The 19,456-nt window shown below is 37.8% G+C and overlaps 1 non-coding gene across 1 annotated transcript; it reads left to right on the top strand.

The window, feature by feature from the left end:
- The first annotated feature begins 19,067 nt into the window (after positions 1-19,067).
- On the top strand, positions 19,068-19,186 carry LOC116092600. The gene has a single exon (XR_004119353.1). It is a non-coding gene; the product is annotated as a 5S ribosomal RNA (ribosomal RNA).
- Positions 19,187-19,456: the final 270 nt, after the last annotated feature.

Raw genomic sequence — 19,456 nt, 5'->3', positions numbered from 1 at the left:
ATAAAACCAAACAAAACCAAACGAAAAAAAAACCAATAAAGTACAATGGAAAAATGTCGATGAGACAGGACAGAGCCAAGACTTTGAAAGATAGGAAATTCAGGGAGTAGAATATGAGTGACTGCAGGCTCTGGTCACTTGATACTGTCAATAGGACAAAATAGCAACCAACAAATTAGGAAAAGATCTTTACCGACCCTATATCTGATAGAGGGCTAATATCCAATATATACAAAAAACTCAAGAAGTTAGACTCCAGAGAACCAAATAACCCTATTAAAAATGGGGTACAGAGCTAAACAAAGAATTCTCAACTGACGAATATCAAATGGCTGAGAAGCACCTAAAGAAATGTTCAACATCCTTAGTCATCAGGGAAATGCAAATCAAAACAACCATGAGATTCTACCTCACACCAGTCAGAATGGCTAGGATCAAAAACTCAAGTGACAACAGATGCTGGCGAGGTTGTGGAGAAAGAGGAACACTCCTTTATTGCTGGTGGGATTGCAAACTGGTACAACCACTCTGGAAATCATTTTGTTCCTCCAGTAATTGGACTAATATTACCAGAGAACCCAGCTATACACACTCCTGGGCATATACCCAGAAGATGCTCCAACATGTAATAAGGACATATGCTCCACTATGTTCATAGCAGCCTTATTTATAATAGCTAGAAAAGGAAATAACCCAAATGTCCCTTAACAGAGGAATGGATACAGAAAATGTGGTACATCTACACATTGGAGTATTATTCAGCTATTAAAAACAATGAATTTATGAAATTCTTAGGGAAACATATGGATCTGGAGAATATATCATCCTGAGTGAGGTAACCTAATCACAAAAGAACACACATGGTATGCACTCTCTGATAAGTGGATATTAGCCCAGAAGATTGGAATACGCAAAGTACATTCCACAAACCACAAGAAACTCAAGAAGAAGGAAGACTAAAATGTGTATACTTTGTTCCTTCTTAAAAGGGGAACAAAATACCCATGGAAGGAGTCACAGAGACTAACTATGAAGCAGAGACTGAAGGAAAGACAATCCAGAGACTGCTCCATCTGGGAATTCTTCCCATATTCAATCATCAAACCCAGACACTATTGTGGATGCCAGCAAGTGCTCGCTGACAGGAAACTGATATAGCTGTCTCCTGAGAGGCTCTAACAGTACCAGATTAATACAGAAGTAGAGGCTCATAGCTATCCATTGAACTGAGCACAGGGTCCCCAATGAAGGAGCTAGAGAAAGGACCCAAGGAGCTGAAGGGTTTTCAGCCCCTTAGGATGAACACCAATATGAACTAACTAGTACCCTCAGAGCTCCCAGGGACTAAAACACCAACCAAAGAGTACACATGGTGGGACTCCTGGCTCCAGCAGCATATGTATAGCAGAGGATGGCCTAGTCAGTCATCAATGGGAGGAGAGGCCCTTGGTCCTGTGAAGGTTCTATGCCCCAGTATAGGAGAATGGCAGGGCCAGGAAGTGGGAGAGGGTAGGTTGATGAGCAGGGGGAGAGGGGAGAGGGGAAAGGGGAGGGAACAGGTTTTGTTTTTTGTTTTTTGTTTTTTGTTTGTTTTTCTTCTTTTCTTTTTTTTGGAGGGGAAACCGGGAAAGGAGATATCATATGACACATAAATAAAGAAAATATTTAAATAAATAAAGAAATAAAGAAAGAAATAAAAGGAAAAGTCACAGGGGCTAAGGATTCTGATATGTGAGTTAGCTGAGGTTACAAGCATGGCCCAAACACTTGGGGATTGAGAAGAATTACCATGGCCTTTGTTTGTTGCTGGCAATGCTACCATGAGGTGATATGGAGATTTTGATAAAACACCACATCAGAAGCATGTGTATTGGCCCCTAGGTAAAGCTATGATTAAAAACTGGAGTAAATGATGAGAAAAATGTTGTTTGTTCTTTTAAATCTTAGTCAGGTCACCTGATTAAACATTCTACTGTCATTGCCCTCAGTGTGAATTTTCTTTTAGAAAGAGAATGCGTGTCACCAGGCTTGGATTATCTTTTATTAACTTAATTCAGACTTTCCTAAATGATCTTCCTGTGAGAATAAAAATAAATACTCTAAAGCATTGGAAAGCGGAACATGTTCATATTTATTAGTGAGCTAACCATAAAAGAAGGAGGCAAAGGAGTACAAGTGGTGCAGGTGGAAGAGGAAGAGAGAATGTGCTCATAAAGTATCCATCAAGCCAATGTCAGTTTGTCACATATGAGAATTGAGTGGCTTTATTAAAAAACGATGGCATCCCTGAACTTCTCTGGCATCCCAGGGAAAGGCTTTCATATTCTTTGGAGAATGTCAAGGGTACATAAATAGATAATTGAGTTCTGGTTAGACAAATTTAGTTGATATCTGAGTCTACAGTTCTTCCAACACTAGGGAAGCAAAGCCGATGGACCACACATGCTTGTTGGCTTGCCATTACAAGGTAGGAAGCTCCCTTGTCTTCAAAGGATATGAGGTAGGTCTATCTAGGCATGAGAATTTCTGACAAGAAAGAAAATGATGCTCATTTTCTCTGAGCAACTAAGTTTGGGGATCTGATTCTTCCCTTTAAATGCATGTCTTTTTTGATATTACTGAGGCTGTGTCTTTTGGAACCATCTCAGGACCAATTCCACTTATACCATTATCCATCGTCAGGTTATTCAAGGATCTGAGCACAAAGCAAGACTTATACTCTATCCTAAATCTGCCAGCAGCAACTGTTAAGAATACAAAGTACCAGATAAACAACTTGCAGTAATAACTTGGATTTAAGATGCTGTTGAAAAAAGTTATGATATAGTCAGAACTTATTCAGCCTGTGTGTTTAATAAACTTCCTCCAGCCCTCACCTCTTTTACTTTCTCACTGTGGAGAGAAAATGAAGTCAGTTTGTGTCCTTCCTTGGATTCATCTTGTAAACTTCAGTATGAAAAATAAAATAGAACATGAATTTCATATTTCAGGGTTCCTGTTTAAAGGTTCTTGAAGCCATGTGAGATACTATGATAAGATGAATCAAGGGAAGAAAATACAAATGATAGAAGCACTAGCTCATATTTAATACTTAGGGTGAACTCATCCAATGTCTGTCTCAAGGAGACAAAGTGTTTCATTAACAGTTAATCCAGCTCTGTTATGTATTCTCTGTTAGGGGCCTAAATTGAATAAGTAAAAATAAGAAAAATTCTATAAAGTTTGCCTTGATTGAAGTAGCTAATGAACTACACATTCCACTTGTTCAAGACGTGAGATTTGTCCTCAGTCAATGCCCACAAAACATTACAATAAAAAACACAAACAAAAATCTATCCATATTGGTCATGTCAATAATGTCACTGTGTAACTTTTTGAGGGAGTCTCCACTAACACTTCACATCACAAATGTTTAATCACAGTCAACTAGGTTGTTATGGGCTTTCCCACACTCTCTCTTATCACAAATATCCCTTACTTCTTAGCGTTATCTCTTAAGAACCCTTTTTATTTTTGTTTTTATCACTTCTAACTTTAGAGAAATCTACTTTAAAGACACTAAATAAACATATCCCATATTTAGAATGCTTACCTGAGTGCTTATGAGAATTAAATTAAGGAATCTATATAAAACACATTAAGTAGTATCTATAGCTTTGTGATTATTCATAGAAATAGTCAGCAGTTATGAGATTATAAAGCTATCTAAGCCTTCTTCATGCTATGAATCTCCATTCAAGATTTGAAGATGCGCAAGGGAATAAAGTGGGTTAGAGCAGGTAAGCTGTTCTGCTGTGGTCAAGCTGAGCTTGGTGACTAAGAGCTCCACATGTATGATGGCAATGGAGGGGTGAAAGGAAGAGCCACTGTGAACACAAAATGATCTTCCCCTGGATTTCTGAGTTCTGTAACATATCTAAGGGAATGATGGCTCAGAAGCATGTTTGGGATTGAGGTAGTTGTAGAGTTCTTGTGTGCATGTAAGACAACCTTGATTAGATCCACACCACTCACTTTCACACACACACACACACACACACACACACACCAATAAATTTAAAAACACAAATAAAAAATTTCAGTAAGATTTGCCAAAGTCATACAGTTAGTGCTAGGACAGGAATAATACCCATCTCCTTTGCTTCCATATCTAGCAGTCATTGTTTTACAATGTTAGATAAAAAACCAAGTCCTCCCACTTGGCACAAACTATAGGTAGGAGTCTGACAATGTACTTAATGTACTCATCTCCACTGCTATTACTGAAATTGTTTCTGGCTTGTGCTATTTTGCATCAGATGAATTGGAAAGAAAACAAGCTATTGATTTTCCAAATCTGCAAGTCATTGAAGCACTTGGAAATGTTGACTGTCAGCACCACAATCATAGTTATCACTAAAACATTCCTTTGGCCATGAAGAAGAGAGGTCACTTTGATTCCCAAGGTTTGTGTCAATACGGTTCGAAGGACGACTGGAATAAGCAAGGTAAAAGGAGGCGCAAGAAGGACTAATGAGAGAGAAGGGTGTTTTCATAGAATTTGTTCGGATTCCATCAAGAAAGAAAATATCTGGCATACAATAGGACATGGCTCACTTTATTACTATTATTTTTTTTTTATGTAGGACACCACAGGCCTTTTAAGGGAAAAACTACTTTCAGTAAGAAATGGGAATCACACTATTAATCCTATTATAACCAACGCATAGCTCTACAGTGTTATGCTCTGGGAAACACTTTTGAGCCTCTACAAATCACCCTAAGTATCCCCACTATTGTGAGGGTGACCAGTCAAGGCGATCCTTAGAGATCAAAGGGTGACATTACTTATACGCAAAAGAATTCTACCTTACTTAGACACTGCATATAAGTCTGAAATCATATGCTCTGTGAGAAATGATCCAACTTTGAGCACATCAAAACTTTCCAAATTCTAAGGGCAAATGTTACCTGCTCAAATGAAACTACACGTTTCTTCAGCATGGCTCCAAATAACAAAGCATATAAACTAAACTGTGAGGCTGCGACCTCATTTCACAATCTTCTCACAATAAATTCACCTGATAAATTCCTCAAATGACATCAGCTGCTAAATCCATTTGAAAGAAAGAAAAAGTAACCTTCTTTAATAATCAGGCACAGTTGTTTTTAGGACATATTTTACAGAACAATTTTCTGTGTTTTTGCAATAAAGAAAATTACTTTGACCTTGGTTCAACCAAGTTGGTTAAAAAGGAAAGAAAGAGAAAAACAATTCCTAACCACAAACTAGACTTTGACAGAACTTTTGGCTGTGGGTCATTTTTTTTCACTGAATCTGCACTCAGTATATGGCTTTGGTTTATGTTGAATCTAGGCAGTCACAAGTTTTGCGTGTATCCAATTAGATTTATGTTAATTCTGTAGGTTTTCTTTCTATGGCAAAAAAAAACAAAAATACATTTGCATTCCTTTTAGAGAGCAGCATGAAAATGCTGCTTTTACAGCATCATAACACCTTAATTAACCCAATTATTTAAAATCAGAAGTTTATATTTAGAGTTTTGGCCAAATGAAATTAAACCAGGTCTCATTTTTCCAAACATTTTAAAATTAAGCAGGGCTCTAGGGATATTACGCCCATAGTAGCACATTATCGACTCCGTCTTTCCAATGAGGTACAGGACTGCCAGAAGCATTACAGTTTACACTTAGCATGTATTCATATAGTGTATATTCTCAATGTCTTGAATATTTTCAGTGATCTGTAAATAAAACTTATCTGGCGATTTCTTTGTTTTAGGCATTTTTCTGAATTTTGTTTAGTACCATATGTGAATGCCATGTACACATGTACACATTACCCTAGGTATATCTTATACACTCATGCGTACATTTATACACTCAGTCCTTAGGCTTCCCACTTTGCAGCTAAGACATGAAGGCTCTGAGACATTAGTAACCTATGAAAGATATGATGTTAGTGTGTGGAAGGAGCTGCCCTTACACTCCCTTTGCATGTTGTTACTTTCTTGTATTTGGGGAGAATACAAGAATATCTCTGTTTATCTCAGGGAGATCTCAAAGTAGATAACTGCCCACCTCTGCCTCCCTAATGCTGGTATTAAAAGTATACACCACATACCTATCTATACTCTTATACTGCTTACCAGTCACCCCAAAGCCAGAACAGTCTGTAATTTTTTTTTTTTTTTTTTAGATTGTATTCTTCCAGGAAGTAATTTCTAGTGAAATCTCCCCTGGGAAGTTTGGGAGTTGCCATTTGGTAGTGTGAAAATTTTGGGTGTGAACTCAGTATTTTCCTACTTTCATCAGCTATTGATCTTAGTCCAGTCACTTTGGGCACGGAGCTTCTATTCCTTTTATAAATTATGAGATCAACCTAGATCTGAGATGACTCCTCACTTCTATGCTCATGAGAACTCTGGGTACTTGAAGTATGACCAGTCTGAATATAAGGCTCCTAAATATGCTCAATTTCCACTTCAGTATGAGCAATAGAAAATACCTCCATTTTTAGATTGATTAGGTTGAAATGTAATATTTAGAGGCACCAAGTCAAGTAAAATAATAAAATTAGTTTTCCATTTCTTTTAATATGACAACTTGAATGTCAAACTTCCAATTTTGACATAATGTGTAACTCACATAACATTCATGTTGACTTGCAGAGCTTCATACAAAAACATCAGTTCTTCAACCACATTGATTATTTGTAGTGAAACTGTATGCAGACACAAGGGTACATGGGATTCCAGAAACATTAACTACACCATTAGAATATTCCAAAGTGATTCAGGAAATTTTAAAATACAAGAGCAATTATTACTTTTGACATTACAAAAGTCATCCAAGTCTACTCCAGGTCATTAAAATTGTTAATTACTTACAAATGTTTCTGTGTTTTTAGGAACAACTTGTTCGGTCTCATTTCAAACTGAGGTGGGAAGATAACACAATAATAGAGTTTCTTAATGCCCACTCCAGGTCTCAGATATCATGCTTAAGTTCTATATATCACGCCTGGCCTTGCTATAGAATTAAAAGGAAGAATAAAACTGTAAAAGTGAGACACATTGTGTAGGTAAGTTGGAGAATGCCAGAAATGTTGTCATTTTCCTCTTCCTTATTAAAAGAGCTAATATTTGTTGGAGGCTGCCAACATTGTTTTCAACAACAAAAAACAAGAAACAGTGAGTTTTAGGTGATAGGTCTAAATGACCCAACCAACAGTGCAGGTATATTCAGCTCTACGGCTCTTTACTGTCTTGCATAAGCAGCTGTGTCCACCTGCACAGAGGTCTGGCAAGATCAGCCAGCCGTTCTTCATGTTTCTACTGCCAGCATTTTCTTACAGGTAAGAGGCTTCATGTGCCTGGGAAAGCCTTAGGCATACATGGCAGTTTGGATTGTCTCCTGCATCACATGAATTGCATAATAAAAATCAAGCCTGGTTAAAACATGCTTCTTTATAACTGATCTTTTTAAGAATGTTGTGGTGATGCTTATGGAATATGGATGTCAGCAGTCAGAAATAAGATAGTTGAAACTCAAGTTCTTCAATTGGGCAGTACTGTGAATTGTTTTACTAAGTTCATACAATATAACACAAATGTATCTTGGATAAGCAAGCTAGATTCATTGCCTAGAAAGAAGTATGAAAGTCGGTGCAAAAGTGATTTCATTGCCGTCTTTCTGATCACGGCATCAAACTGAATAACATGTTGGATGCTCCAAGCATTTCTGCTTGTATTAGCTACACTGTCTTTTGCTGTGATATAACACCACAACCAAGGCAACGGGTAGAAGGAAGAGTTTATTGGGGCTTATGGTTCCAGAGTGAGAGTCTATAATGAATGGGAAAGGAGGCATGGCAGCAGACGGCAGTAGGAAGCAGAGAGTTTACATCTTCATCTGTAAACATAAACCAGAGAGAAAAAGCTGGAAGTGAGGTACTACTATGGATCCTCAAAGCCAAAGTCCAGTGATGTACCTCCTCCAGCAAGACTCTAACCTCCATAGATCTCACAACCCCCACAAACAGCACTATTATTCAGAACCAAGAGCTCAATACATGAGCATATCAGGGGCATTACTCATCGAACTACTACACTGTTCTGCACTCAGGGATTAATATTCTAATACGCAGTTCTTAAAGTAAGGACATGAGATTGGCAACACTAAGTGACTGACTGACTAGCTGACTAACTAATTAACACTAACAGAGAACTTAGAAATTCTTTGTCTCCTACGAGATTGATTAAACGACTTTGGGGTCCAGGGTACTGCACCTTGCAGTACCTGTGTTACCAGTGGTACTCTTCTGGGACCACTCTAGACTCCCTTTATTAGCAGTGTGGTCATCTATTGGACTTGGAGCTAAGAGTCCACAAAGAACATTCTCTGAACTGTTGCCTTCGACTGAACCAACTTTTTCAGAATAGGAGATGTTGCAGATATTTTACCACCACTGCAGATCTCAGGCAATGATTACCTGATGTGGGAACACAAATGTCTAGGTTCATGGCTGCAATGTGGAGACAGTTACAGTGTGGTCTACACTCCAAAACACCAGCAGGAAACCATAGCATAGTTAGACAATAGTTACCTAAAGCCACATCCTCACTCAGTCTGACTTTACTATCCCTTTTAGAGACCTCATCTGATCATTCTGCCTTAATGCATCTGCGACCAAGTCTTTGTTTCAAGCTCTGCTGCCAAGGAATCTGATCATCTGAGACCATGGAAAACATTCAGCCAGATAACTTACAACTGTATCAGTAGAGTTGAATAGTTGTGACGGACTACATAGCTCACAGAGTCTGCTGTACAAACCTCAAATACTAGCCATTATTAAATGGATGAGAGCTATAAAGAAAGAAAACACTGTGTTTACTATGGATTACAACAGGGAGTGATAGAGTTCTTGCTCAAGTGTCTCTTTTCAGTTTTACCTGTAGCAGCATGTTAGTACCTTGAAATTAACTATGACAGAAACATTTCTGCCAAGGGGTTGGCAAATGGTACAAAGAAGATCACGGGGGGGGGGTAATGTTATGTTGGCATAGCACTGAACATAAGCTAGATGCCATACCGTGAAGAATCAGGATTCTTTAATGGAAGGTAAGAAATGAATGGAAGTGATATTCTTTCAGAGTAGAGATTTTTCTAATATATATGAAAGTTCACTGAAACTAAAATATGGTACTACATTTTTAGTTACACAAAATTTAAATAAAATTAAATACTAGTGATGCTAGTATTCTCCAGAAAGCAGGATCAATTGTTCCAGCTCATAGCCTGAATGGAGGAGGATCAATTATTCCAGCTCACAGCCTGTATGGACAAAGTTCTCTTGTGGTCTGCATGTGAATCTGAAGTTGGTGCTATACTAGAGCCTCTACTATGGGACACTTCCTTAGCTCTCTTAGCCAGTTACTATGCTATAATTGATTCTCTCCAGCATCTTTTGACTCAGTATTAACGTATCCTCTAACAACCTTGTTCTCAATAACCTCTTTTTTTCTTCTAACAGAAATAGCTAATGAGAACTATGGTTTAATAGTTTAAATTTGAGAGCATTATGGAACTATTTATTCATTTAAATAGGAAACTTAAAAAGTCATATATAGATCATATTTGTCTCTACTTAACTATCTATGCCCTCTGAATAGAAAGACATTATAATTAGTAGAATTTTGTAGAAGTAGTAGTGTATGAATTCCAAAGACAAACCATAAGACACATTATAGCTACTGCTTTGTGCCTTGGGATCTTTAATTTTGGAGGATGTCATCACCAAGCCAGAAGTACCCTCAAGCAAGTCTCTGCAGTAGACCACTAACCCAGAAACTTAGAAGCAGGTCTTACAGCCTTTATTAATCTGATGTCTGTGTAGTAGATCTACATTGGCCATAAGATTGTCCTTACTCAGTTGAATTAAAATGATCATTATAATCAATCTAACATTTTGGATAAAATTGTTGAATGGGTCAAAGATGGCCCTCTGATGCTGCTTGTCTATAGAGCCACTGGAGCCTGACGTCCTTAGTAAACTTCAATGACTCTTTCAATAATATTTTTAAAGATTTAAATGTATTTATGCTTAATTAAAGTCTTTGGATCTAAATGTTTCTTGCATAGGTTTTTTTTTCCACATAAAGCTGTCTGATACTTATGCCAAAAGAAACAGAAATCTTTATCTTTATACTTTCCATGTTTGCTTTAATTATGTTATTTAACACTGAGAAAGCTGTCATAGAATTTGGGGGAAAACTCATAACGTAAAACACAGTAAGTACTTGAGCATAATAGATGGTTTTAAAATGTGGCATCAAAAACATAGTAACAGGTAGCACATTCTATTGTCCCTGGATGCTGGACATGAGAAGTTTTACTTGAGGGCTTTCACCTCATTCTATCACCAAAGTTAACTCAGGTAGAAAACAAGTTCCTTTTATTTTTATACTGTTTTTTGGAAGCAGGTATTATCTGTATTTGTCAAGTTCTGGCAGAGCCTCTCAGGAGACAGCTATAACAGGCTCCTGTCAGCAAGCACTTCTTGGCATCAGCAATAGTGTTTGGTTTGGTGTCTGAATATGGGATGGATCCCCAGCTGGGGCAGTCTCTGGCTGGCTTTTCCTTCAGTCTCAGCTCCACACTTTGAATTTCCTTTAGACAAGAGCCCTTCTGCATTAAGAATTTGGAGACGAGTGGGTGGCCCGGCCCCAAATTGGGGGCCCTGCGTCACCTCTGGACATGGTCTCTACAGGTTCTCCCTCCCCTTTGTTGGGCGTTTCAGCTAATCTCTTCCCTGTTGGGGCCTGGCAGACTCTTTCCTGGCATCTGGGACTTGTTGGTGGCTTCCTCCCCATCCCTCATTCCCCATTCCCCATCCCCCATTGCTACACATCTTTGCTCAAATTCATGACCCTCTGTATATCATCTCTGTCTCCTTTCATGCCTGATTCTGTCCCCTCCCCCATCCCTCTTCCTCCCAAATCCCTCCCATCCTTTACCTCCAATGAGTATTTTGTTCCCTCTTCTTAGATGGACTGAAGTATCCACATTTTGGTCTTCCTTCTTCTTGAGCTTCACATGGTCTGTGAATTGTAACTTGGGTAATCCAAACTTTTGGGCTAATATCCATTTATCAGTGAGTGCATAAAACATTTGTTCTTTTGTAACTGGGTTACCTCACTCGGGATGATATTTTCTAGTTCCATCCCTTTGCCTAAGAATTTCATGAAGTTGTTGTTTTTAATAACTGAGTAGTACTCCATTGTGTAAAGGGTTCCTAATCAGACTCATTATATCAGAATCATGGGTTTCTTTTCTCATTTTTGCCATTTCTTTTTTTAACCTGTGACCTGTTTTTGCTTACAGAATCCCTGTGTTACCTTACACTGAAACCTTTAGATTGCAGTTGGTAATATACGTGATAAGCTGAACGGGTAATGTTTGTTCTGGCATCGTGATAAACTGTGTCTTGGGTCCATCTATTGCATCATTTTTTTTCTTCTGGAAACAGAGATTGTACTTGGGTTACCTTTGAACACAACTGTCTTGCTAAACCTGATTCATTGTTTGGAAATTGGAGGCACAGTTTCATATGTATACAAGTACTGATTCCTTAGGAAAAAACCACAACTATTTGAAAAAAATTCTTTCTCATACATGACTCATTTCCAAAGTGAATATAGACAGGGGGAACACAGGAAACTCAGAAATCAAAACTCCTCACAAAATATAGTTGGATGGGCAGCATCTAAAACAGTCTCCAATGAATTAAATACTGGGAAGGAGGTTCTGAGATTAGAGCACTTTCTGCTTTTCCAGAGGATCCAGGTTCACTTCCCAGCACCCACATGGAAGCTCACAACCATCCATAACTCCAGTTCAGATGACCCAACCCTTTTTCTGACTGCACAGTCACCAGACAGGCATACAGCACACATATGATCACGAAGGCAAAATATTCATAAAGTAAATGAATCTTGAAAATAGAATGTAACACACTTGAGTGTATAGCCTGCTAAATCATAGCTTTAAGATATTTTAAACAGAATTTGAAGCTAGCGCATGCTGGGCTCTGCATATTGTTAACTGCAATTGGAAACCACTGCTTTACTGCAACTACATCCCTTTAGTTCAGATTCAGTGTCGATAAGTGAATGTCTGGAAGGCATTGATTTGCTGACTTAAAGGTGATGCATATTGTCCAAATAAAGCTGGAGTTGATAGCACTGCAAGAAGTAGAAATTCTTTTAGTCACGAGAGTATGTGTGCTGCAAGATGTGACAAAATGCATAACACTGAGCCCTTGCCCTTGACTTCAGATTTTTAAAGGTAAGAGTGATCCTAAGCTTAGTCTGTGAATCACTAGGGGTTCTAGTACAAGCTGTGCATGTAGCATACTTTGAAATGGCTGCTCTCAAGTATCTATGCCTGAGAGAAAGGCAGTGATAGCTACTTGCCTCTGAGAGCTTTGGCACCCTTTTGTGTTGTGCTTTCCAGAATCTTCTGTTCAGTTCAGACTTTGCTGGGAAATAGGTAGTCTTAAGTTACTGCTGCAGAGTCCTTTCATGTATTCTGTCAAGATAGCTGGCAGTGGCCTTTAAAATAAGACAGCTATTGTAAAATCCAGGGAAACCTGAAAAAGCAAATTAACTTTCATCACTACAATTTTTCCCAGATGTCAATTAATAGTTTTAACAACGAAATTTTTTTCTTCTGTCGGACTAGTAATTCTTTTAATCAGAATAATAAGAACATAAAGTTAAGATGCCAGTCTTGTTGATTACACAAACTTCACTAGCCACCCACGGGGTCTTCAGAGGATAATACAAACAAAACGTCCCCTCCTCCCAGAAGAGTACTGTAGGAGCTTGTTGCCCATCCAGGTGCCAATTATTTCATAAATCTTCAACTGTCCTTCACCAGCTAGCTAAAGACCATCTGAGGGAGGCAGCTATCCAGATTTTTCCTTTCTACTCTGCTATGGACAATTTTGTCTTGCTTTCTTCAATTGAGTTTCTTTTGGCGGGAGTGGGTGAGTGGGTGAAGGAGCATCCTCAAAGAGACAAAGGGGAATGGGGAGAGGGGGATGGAATGGGGGGTATGGAGGGCTCACCCCAAAGTGGGGGATATCATTTGAAATGTACACAGTATAAAACGATTAATAAAAAAGACAGACTATAAAGGCTCTAATGAAAATTATTTGACTGGAAGATAAGAAAACAGGAGGAGGGCAGGGTCAGGGGAAGAAAGTCACGAAGGGTATGGGTCTATTAGCAAGTAAGTCAGTTCAGAGAAACTGAGGCTCCATAATAGTTGAGGATACTGGAAGTAGAAGGCTTGCAGTCACCTTCCTAAGGAAGGCTGGGCTGGGTTACATCACCTGTGTTCCAAAGAAATAGAACAGGTTTAGCTTTGCTTTTATACATATGGAACATGCTTATTGGTCAGGGAAAAGAAAGAAAGGAAAAAAGAAAGAAAGAAAGAAAGAAAGAAAGAAAGAAAGAAAGAGAAAGAAAGAAAGAAAGGGAGAAAGGAAGAAAGAAAGAACAAAAGAAAGAGAGAAAAAACACAACATTAAAATCCTCAAGCAGAAAGCTCCTTGTGTTTTCAACAAGTACTCTTCAGATTTGGGAGGTACAGACTGGAGAAGACCTGAACTAAGGTGAATGTCAGCTATAGTTAATAACCACAGTGATTTTTAAGCTCTTGAACACCGTTGATTCTAGAAACTTCCTTTCCTGCCTATGGGGCTTCTCATGGCTGTGATATCAAACCAGGGCAGTACTCCTTTTAAAAGAAATTGTCTCTGTTTGTTTATAAATAGCAACCCTGCATCCATTCAAGAATTAATTTCTAGGCAAAGTACAAAGTATCAAACCCCAGATCAATGTCTGTGAAATAGCTTGGCACTGCTACTGATAGGAATGTCCTATCAGCTTTAGTTGGAGCCTCACAATTCCATGTGGCCCTATAGGTCACATCCTTTTCAATTTCTGTTTTCTACAACAATGATTCCAAACTGTATCCTTAACTTCTTCTTATTCTCATCTGGTCATCCCCATCCCCTCAGCTTCTGGTCTTTGTAATTACCAATCTATGTGTGGTAGGGCACATCTGCAACATTAGCCTTTTCCCCCCTTTCAAAACAATGAGTTTTCTGTGGAGACTGACCCAAAACAGAAACATGAACTTAACTTCTGTCTCTCCAGGCTGAGATGAGGGTATTCTCCCAAATCCCAGAATCCTTGAAGTCTGCTGGCAGTTTTAAAGTCTACTCACACCTGAGTTCACTTATGGCCACTCTCTTTAAACTTTTAAATACATAATTATTTTTATGTATATGATGCTTACCCTGCATATTTTTCTGTGCATCACATGTGTTCAGGCCTTGCAGAGTTTAGAAGAAGGATTCAGATTCCCCAGTACTGGAGTTATGGAGGGTTGTGAAGCCACTATGAGGATGCTTGGAATAAACTGGGTCATCTGGAAGAACAGCCAGTCGTCTTGAGTACTGAGGTATTTCTCTATTCCCTTCTTTTGTGTTTTTAATTTTTCTGGTATTATTTTTCCTGAAGTATCAAAATATGTTCATCTTGGTGCTAAGTGTAACACGCAGAGAAGAACAGACATTCAGCAGCACATGCATACACATGAACCTTTAAACCATTCTCTAATCCACCTCTCCTCCCTCAATCATGTTTGACACTCTTGAAAATCTAAACCCTGTATAATTTACCTACTTACATATATTGAATTAGCCTAAAAGTGTCTTACCGAAATGTACACATACTTCTATGAGCTGCAAATCTGAACATGGTTCACTGAGGTCTATCGGCATTTATGGTGTGTTTCAGCCAAGTCTTCCATCAACTGGGCCTTTATTAACCCCAGAAGATTCATTTCTGAGGAGATTCATAGTTAAGGGACTTGGTAAAGGCCTACATGTTTTGGCTACTTTTCCTAGAGGGCCTCCATTCTCAGTGTGGCCAATTCATACAGCCACCAAAGGGCCCACCAGAAATGACAGCTGGGACACACACAGTGTGGAACCTAAGACATTGTGTAGAAAATCTTGGTATGCTCCAGGTCAGATATTGTTCTGCCACACTCTATTTTTCTTAGAGTGAGTTATAAGTTCAGTCCACACTTAAAAGAGAAAAGCAAGCCTCGGTCAGTCCTTTGAAAAGGGTACATTAAACCATATTCTTTTTTGACCAACCATGGCCATGGCCATTCATTTTCTAGCACATTCCACTCTTGCTCCTTCTCCCACAATTTCATTGAGTTAACTTCAGATAAGGCCAACTGTTGTTGCTTTATAATTTGTAAGCCAACTTTCAGTTTTATTCTTTCTGCCTTTCATTTAGTTTTGTTTCTTTGCTCCTTAATGCTATGGGTAGTAAAATTCCAGGCAATTTTCATTTTTTCTTATAGTGTTTAAGGTATATGCACAGATGCAAATAGTTACAGATAAACCTAGAGGCAAAATAAATCTCTTACCCACGGTTCTACAACCCAGTGTCTGCAACCTATGAATACGTTACCTTTATGGAAACAGAGTCTTGGCAGAATTTACTAAGAGCCTGGTACTCAAGTGGGCTGATGTGGTTACAGGAGCCCATAAAAATGGCAGAGGTCAAGGAGATGGGATACAAGAAGCATAACAGATACTACCCACCATTGTTGACTTTGAAGACAGAAAAAAGGAATGTGTAAGAAGCTTGTAGGAGATGAAAACTGTTGCCAGCTGACAGTCAACTAGGAAAAGGTGCTGTCAGTGTTGTAAATACCAGGCACCAAGTCCTATCAACAGCCTTCATGGACAAAGGAAATGATCTATAAAATTCCTGGGAAGTTGTATATCCTGCAGCTTCCTAATATCTGCCTTTTATTTCGTGTATTTTGTTTAATTGTTTTATTTATGAAGTGCAATGTGATGGTTTATTGTAAAGATTAAAGCAAGAAAATTAGCATAACCAAGTCACATTTGTATGTCTTTCTGTGATAAGAACATTTTAAATGTACTCTCTTAGAAACAATTAAGCACATAAGACATGATTAACTATAGTAACTATATTTGCTTCTTCCGAGTTTTTTTTAATGACCTGCAATATTTATTAGTTATCAAGTCCCCTTCCATCCAGAAAAATTGGTAACCATAATTTTACTCTTGATTTAATCTTCATGTAAGTATATTATAGTTTTTTTGTTTTTGGCTGATTTAATTTAGTATAGTGCCACTCAGGTTCATTTATTTTGTTGCAAATATCACATCCCTTCTTTGTAACTACTCAGTAGTGTTCCCTGATTCCTTGTGCATGTGTGTGTGTGTGTGTGTGTGTGTACATGTGTGCATGCATGCATGTGTGTGTGTGTGAGTGAGAGAGAGAAAGAGAGAGAGAGAAGAGGAAAAGAGAGGGAGGGAGGGCAGGTGAGAGGGAGATGGAGAAGACAGAGAGAGAAAGAGAGAGAGATTTCCTGTGGCTACAGTCACTAGTAGTTCATTCTTTGTTGAATTCTTTCTTCAATCCATTATATTGACTATTGTAAATAACACAAGGTAATGCATTATCTTGACTATTGTAAATAACACAGGAGTTATCTCTTGGTCTAATGACTTATGGCCCTCAAATATATTCACAGTAATAGGATTCCTGTGTAATATGAAAATACTGTTTTTAATTTATAAAGCAGCCTTTCTGCCATTTTCCATAATCGCCATAGATATTTATGTTCCCACCAATAGTGTGCAAGAGTTCTTTTGTCTCCATGTCTTGGAAAAATATATTATTTTTCATATCCTTAATGAAAGCCAATCTAGCAAGTTTCTATTATTTTAGCCTTCTTAGGCTAGCGTCATATTTCTAACTGTGGAACTATAAGGTAATGAACTGGTACTGTTTTAGCTTTGATTTACTTTCATTCATGTTGGCAGTAAAAGAAATTAGAGCCTGGTATGTTACTATGCCTGCAATGCTAGCACAGGGGAGGTAAGTGGGAGAGCATCTAGACATGAAGGTTGTCCTCACCTACAAGTATGTGTACTTTGCTAGGATTTCCTTGGATTTCCTTAATCGTCTTAAAACTATTTTTTTTCAAAAGTATCTCACTATATTAGTCCAGATTGGTCTGGGATTTAAAGTCATTCTTTCTTTCCCTTCGATGCTGCAATTGTGGGCATAGATGGCCACACACAGTATAGTCACAGCACATTTGAAAGAAAGTGTTTTAGTGCACAGAAGCTTGGCTAAGGTAGTATGAGGCCAGAGTCGTCATTTCTTTATTCTATGTTTATGTATATAAAAAATATTTTCAGAACACCAAAATCAAAACATCATTTTTTTTCTCTCAATACTTACTTCATTTAACTGAAGTGTCTCGTATTCTTTGTGGTAGAAATACAGCTTGTTTCTAGTGATGACCGTCTCCAGGGGCCTTTCACTACCGAGGGTGCTATGTCCTCACTGACTTTCACATCTGTTCTAATGCATCTTAACTGTTTTGCTTCTTGCTTTTTTATGTTATCACCTGTCTATCTATTCATATATTGTCATTCTGGTCCCTTAGTCACAAACTTTTATAATGGTGGTTTTCACTGTACCAGTGTAGACCCCCTACCCTCTTATCTAATTATCATTACTATGATTCTTACTCTTCCCTTCAAGTTTTGAAATTGGTTTTCATGTTCCTGTTGGTATTTTGATTGGGTTGTATTGAGTTTACAGATTAATCATGAGAGAACTGACAGTTTTGCCACATTGAAATTTCCCATCCATGAACTTGGTTCATCTTTCAATAACTGATTTCCCTTTTTATGACTTTTGATACTAAATTGTAATTTTTTTATCTACCTGTGCAAGCTCTGTGAATGTTTTACAATTCAACTTTAAAAAATAGTTTGTTTTCAGAGTGTGAGTTCCTACTCCCTAGATATTTCTCATAAGGATTTCATCCCCAGCATTATTCCCAATCCCTGCTCTTAACTCTAACAATGTACTCTATGTTGAGAATGAATCTTATGTTGACAATAAGATTCATAGCATGTATAAATAATGGGTATGTTATTTGTTTAAAATGCATCTAAAACTTTCTACCTTCATATTCAAGCACTCATTTTAGGACTTCCTATACAATATTAAAGTAAGTGAACACAGTATCTTTGTTTTGTTGCAGACTTAATATCCATGCTACAATCCATGATCTATTACCTTCAAGAATGTTATTTGTCCTATCATGTTTTAAGATTTTTAAAATTATTATTAGTTTGCAAATACTTATTTTTGTTTGTTTGTTTTTTTCAAGACAGGGTTTCTCTGTGTAGCCCTGCCTGTCCTGGAACTCACTCTGTAGACCAGGCTGGCCTCGAACTCAGAAATCCACCTGCCTCTGCCTTCCAAGTGCTGGGATTAAAGGCATGAGCCACCACTACCCGGCTGCAAATAATTATTTTTAATGAACAAAATGATGTTTGATTAAATAACACATATTTATATTGAAAATTATTATTCTTTTACAATCATTTGATGGAAAATTACATTGATACAATTTTTCTAATGAAAAAACTTTCAGGTTCTTGAAACAACGCTGTTTTCATAGCAAAATTTTGATATATATGTATAAATGTTTCCTTGGGCTTGCTTGGACTCCTTGCACTGAAGACTGTATTACTAAGAAGTTTTGCTTCTTTGTGCTATCATTAATTTGCATATCAAGTTTATCTTTGTCTGCAAGAAAAGATAAAATAAGAAAACTAAGAGAAAAGGAAAGTGGAGGAGGGAAGGAAGAAAGAGAGGAAAGGTGGGGGAGAGGTACAACATTTGACATTTTATTTATACATATTCATGACTCATTTTGTGGGCTATTTACAGCTTTAAAGTCTTCACTTTCTTATCTGCCTCCTACCCTGGCCTTTAGCCCTGGGCTGGTACGTTTCCTTTCACTGTGGTGAAAATTTGTTCTCCTTACAGTTGCCTGGATGCTTGCTTCATACACACTTCAATCTGGCATGCTTTCTTGGTGAGTTCATAATTTTATTATTACAAAATACCGTCTGTGGCCATACCACCCTGAACGCTCCTGATCTCATCTGATCTCGGAAGGTAAGCAGGGTCGGGCCTGGTTAGTACTTGGATGGGAGACCGCCTGGGCAAAGCCGGTGCTGTAGGCTTTTAAAAAAACAAAAAACAAAAAACAAAAAAACTCTATTTTCTCTCCTATAATAGCTTTCAACATCAAATTTGAAGTTTGTTTACTATTTGAGTAAACTGTTTACTTTTTTATGTCCAGTTTGTAGCTATCGTTAGAGCTAAAGTTAATATCTTTTTCAATAGCATGTAAGTTGTTTTCTGATTTTTTTTATTTTTTTAAATTTTTTTCTCTTTTTTTAACTTTTATTGCATTATGATGAGAAAAGTTACATGATTTCAATTTATCTGAA

This window comes from Mastomys coucha, unplaced genomic scaffold (genome assembly GCF_008632895.1).
Source record: "Mastomys coucha isolate ucsf_1 unplaced genomic scaffold, UCSF_Mcou_1 pScaffold15, whole genome shotgun sequence".
In the NCBI taxonomy this organism is placed as follows: Eukaryota; Metazoa; Chordata; class Mammalia; order Rodentia; family Muridae; genus Mastomys; species Mastomys coucha.
The sequence above is the reverse complement of the archived record's forward strand: the minus strand, read 5'-3'. Positions and strand labels throughout refer to the sequence as shown.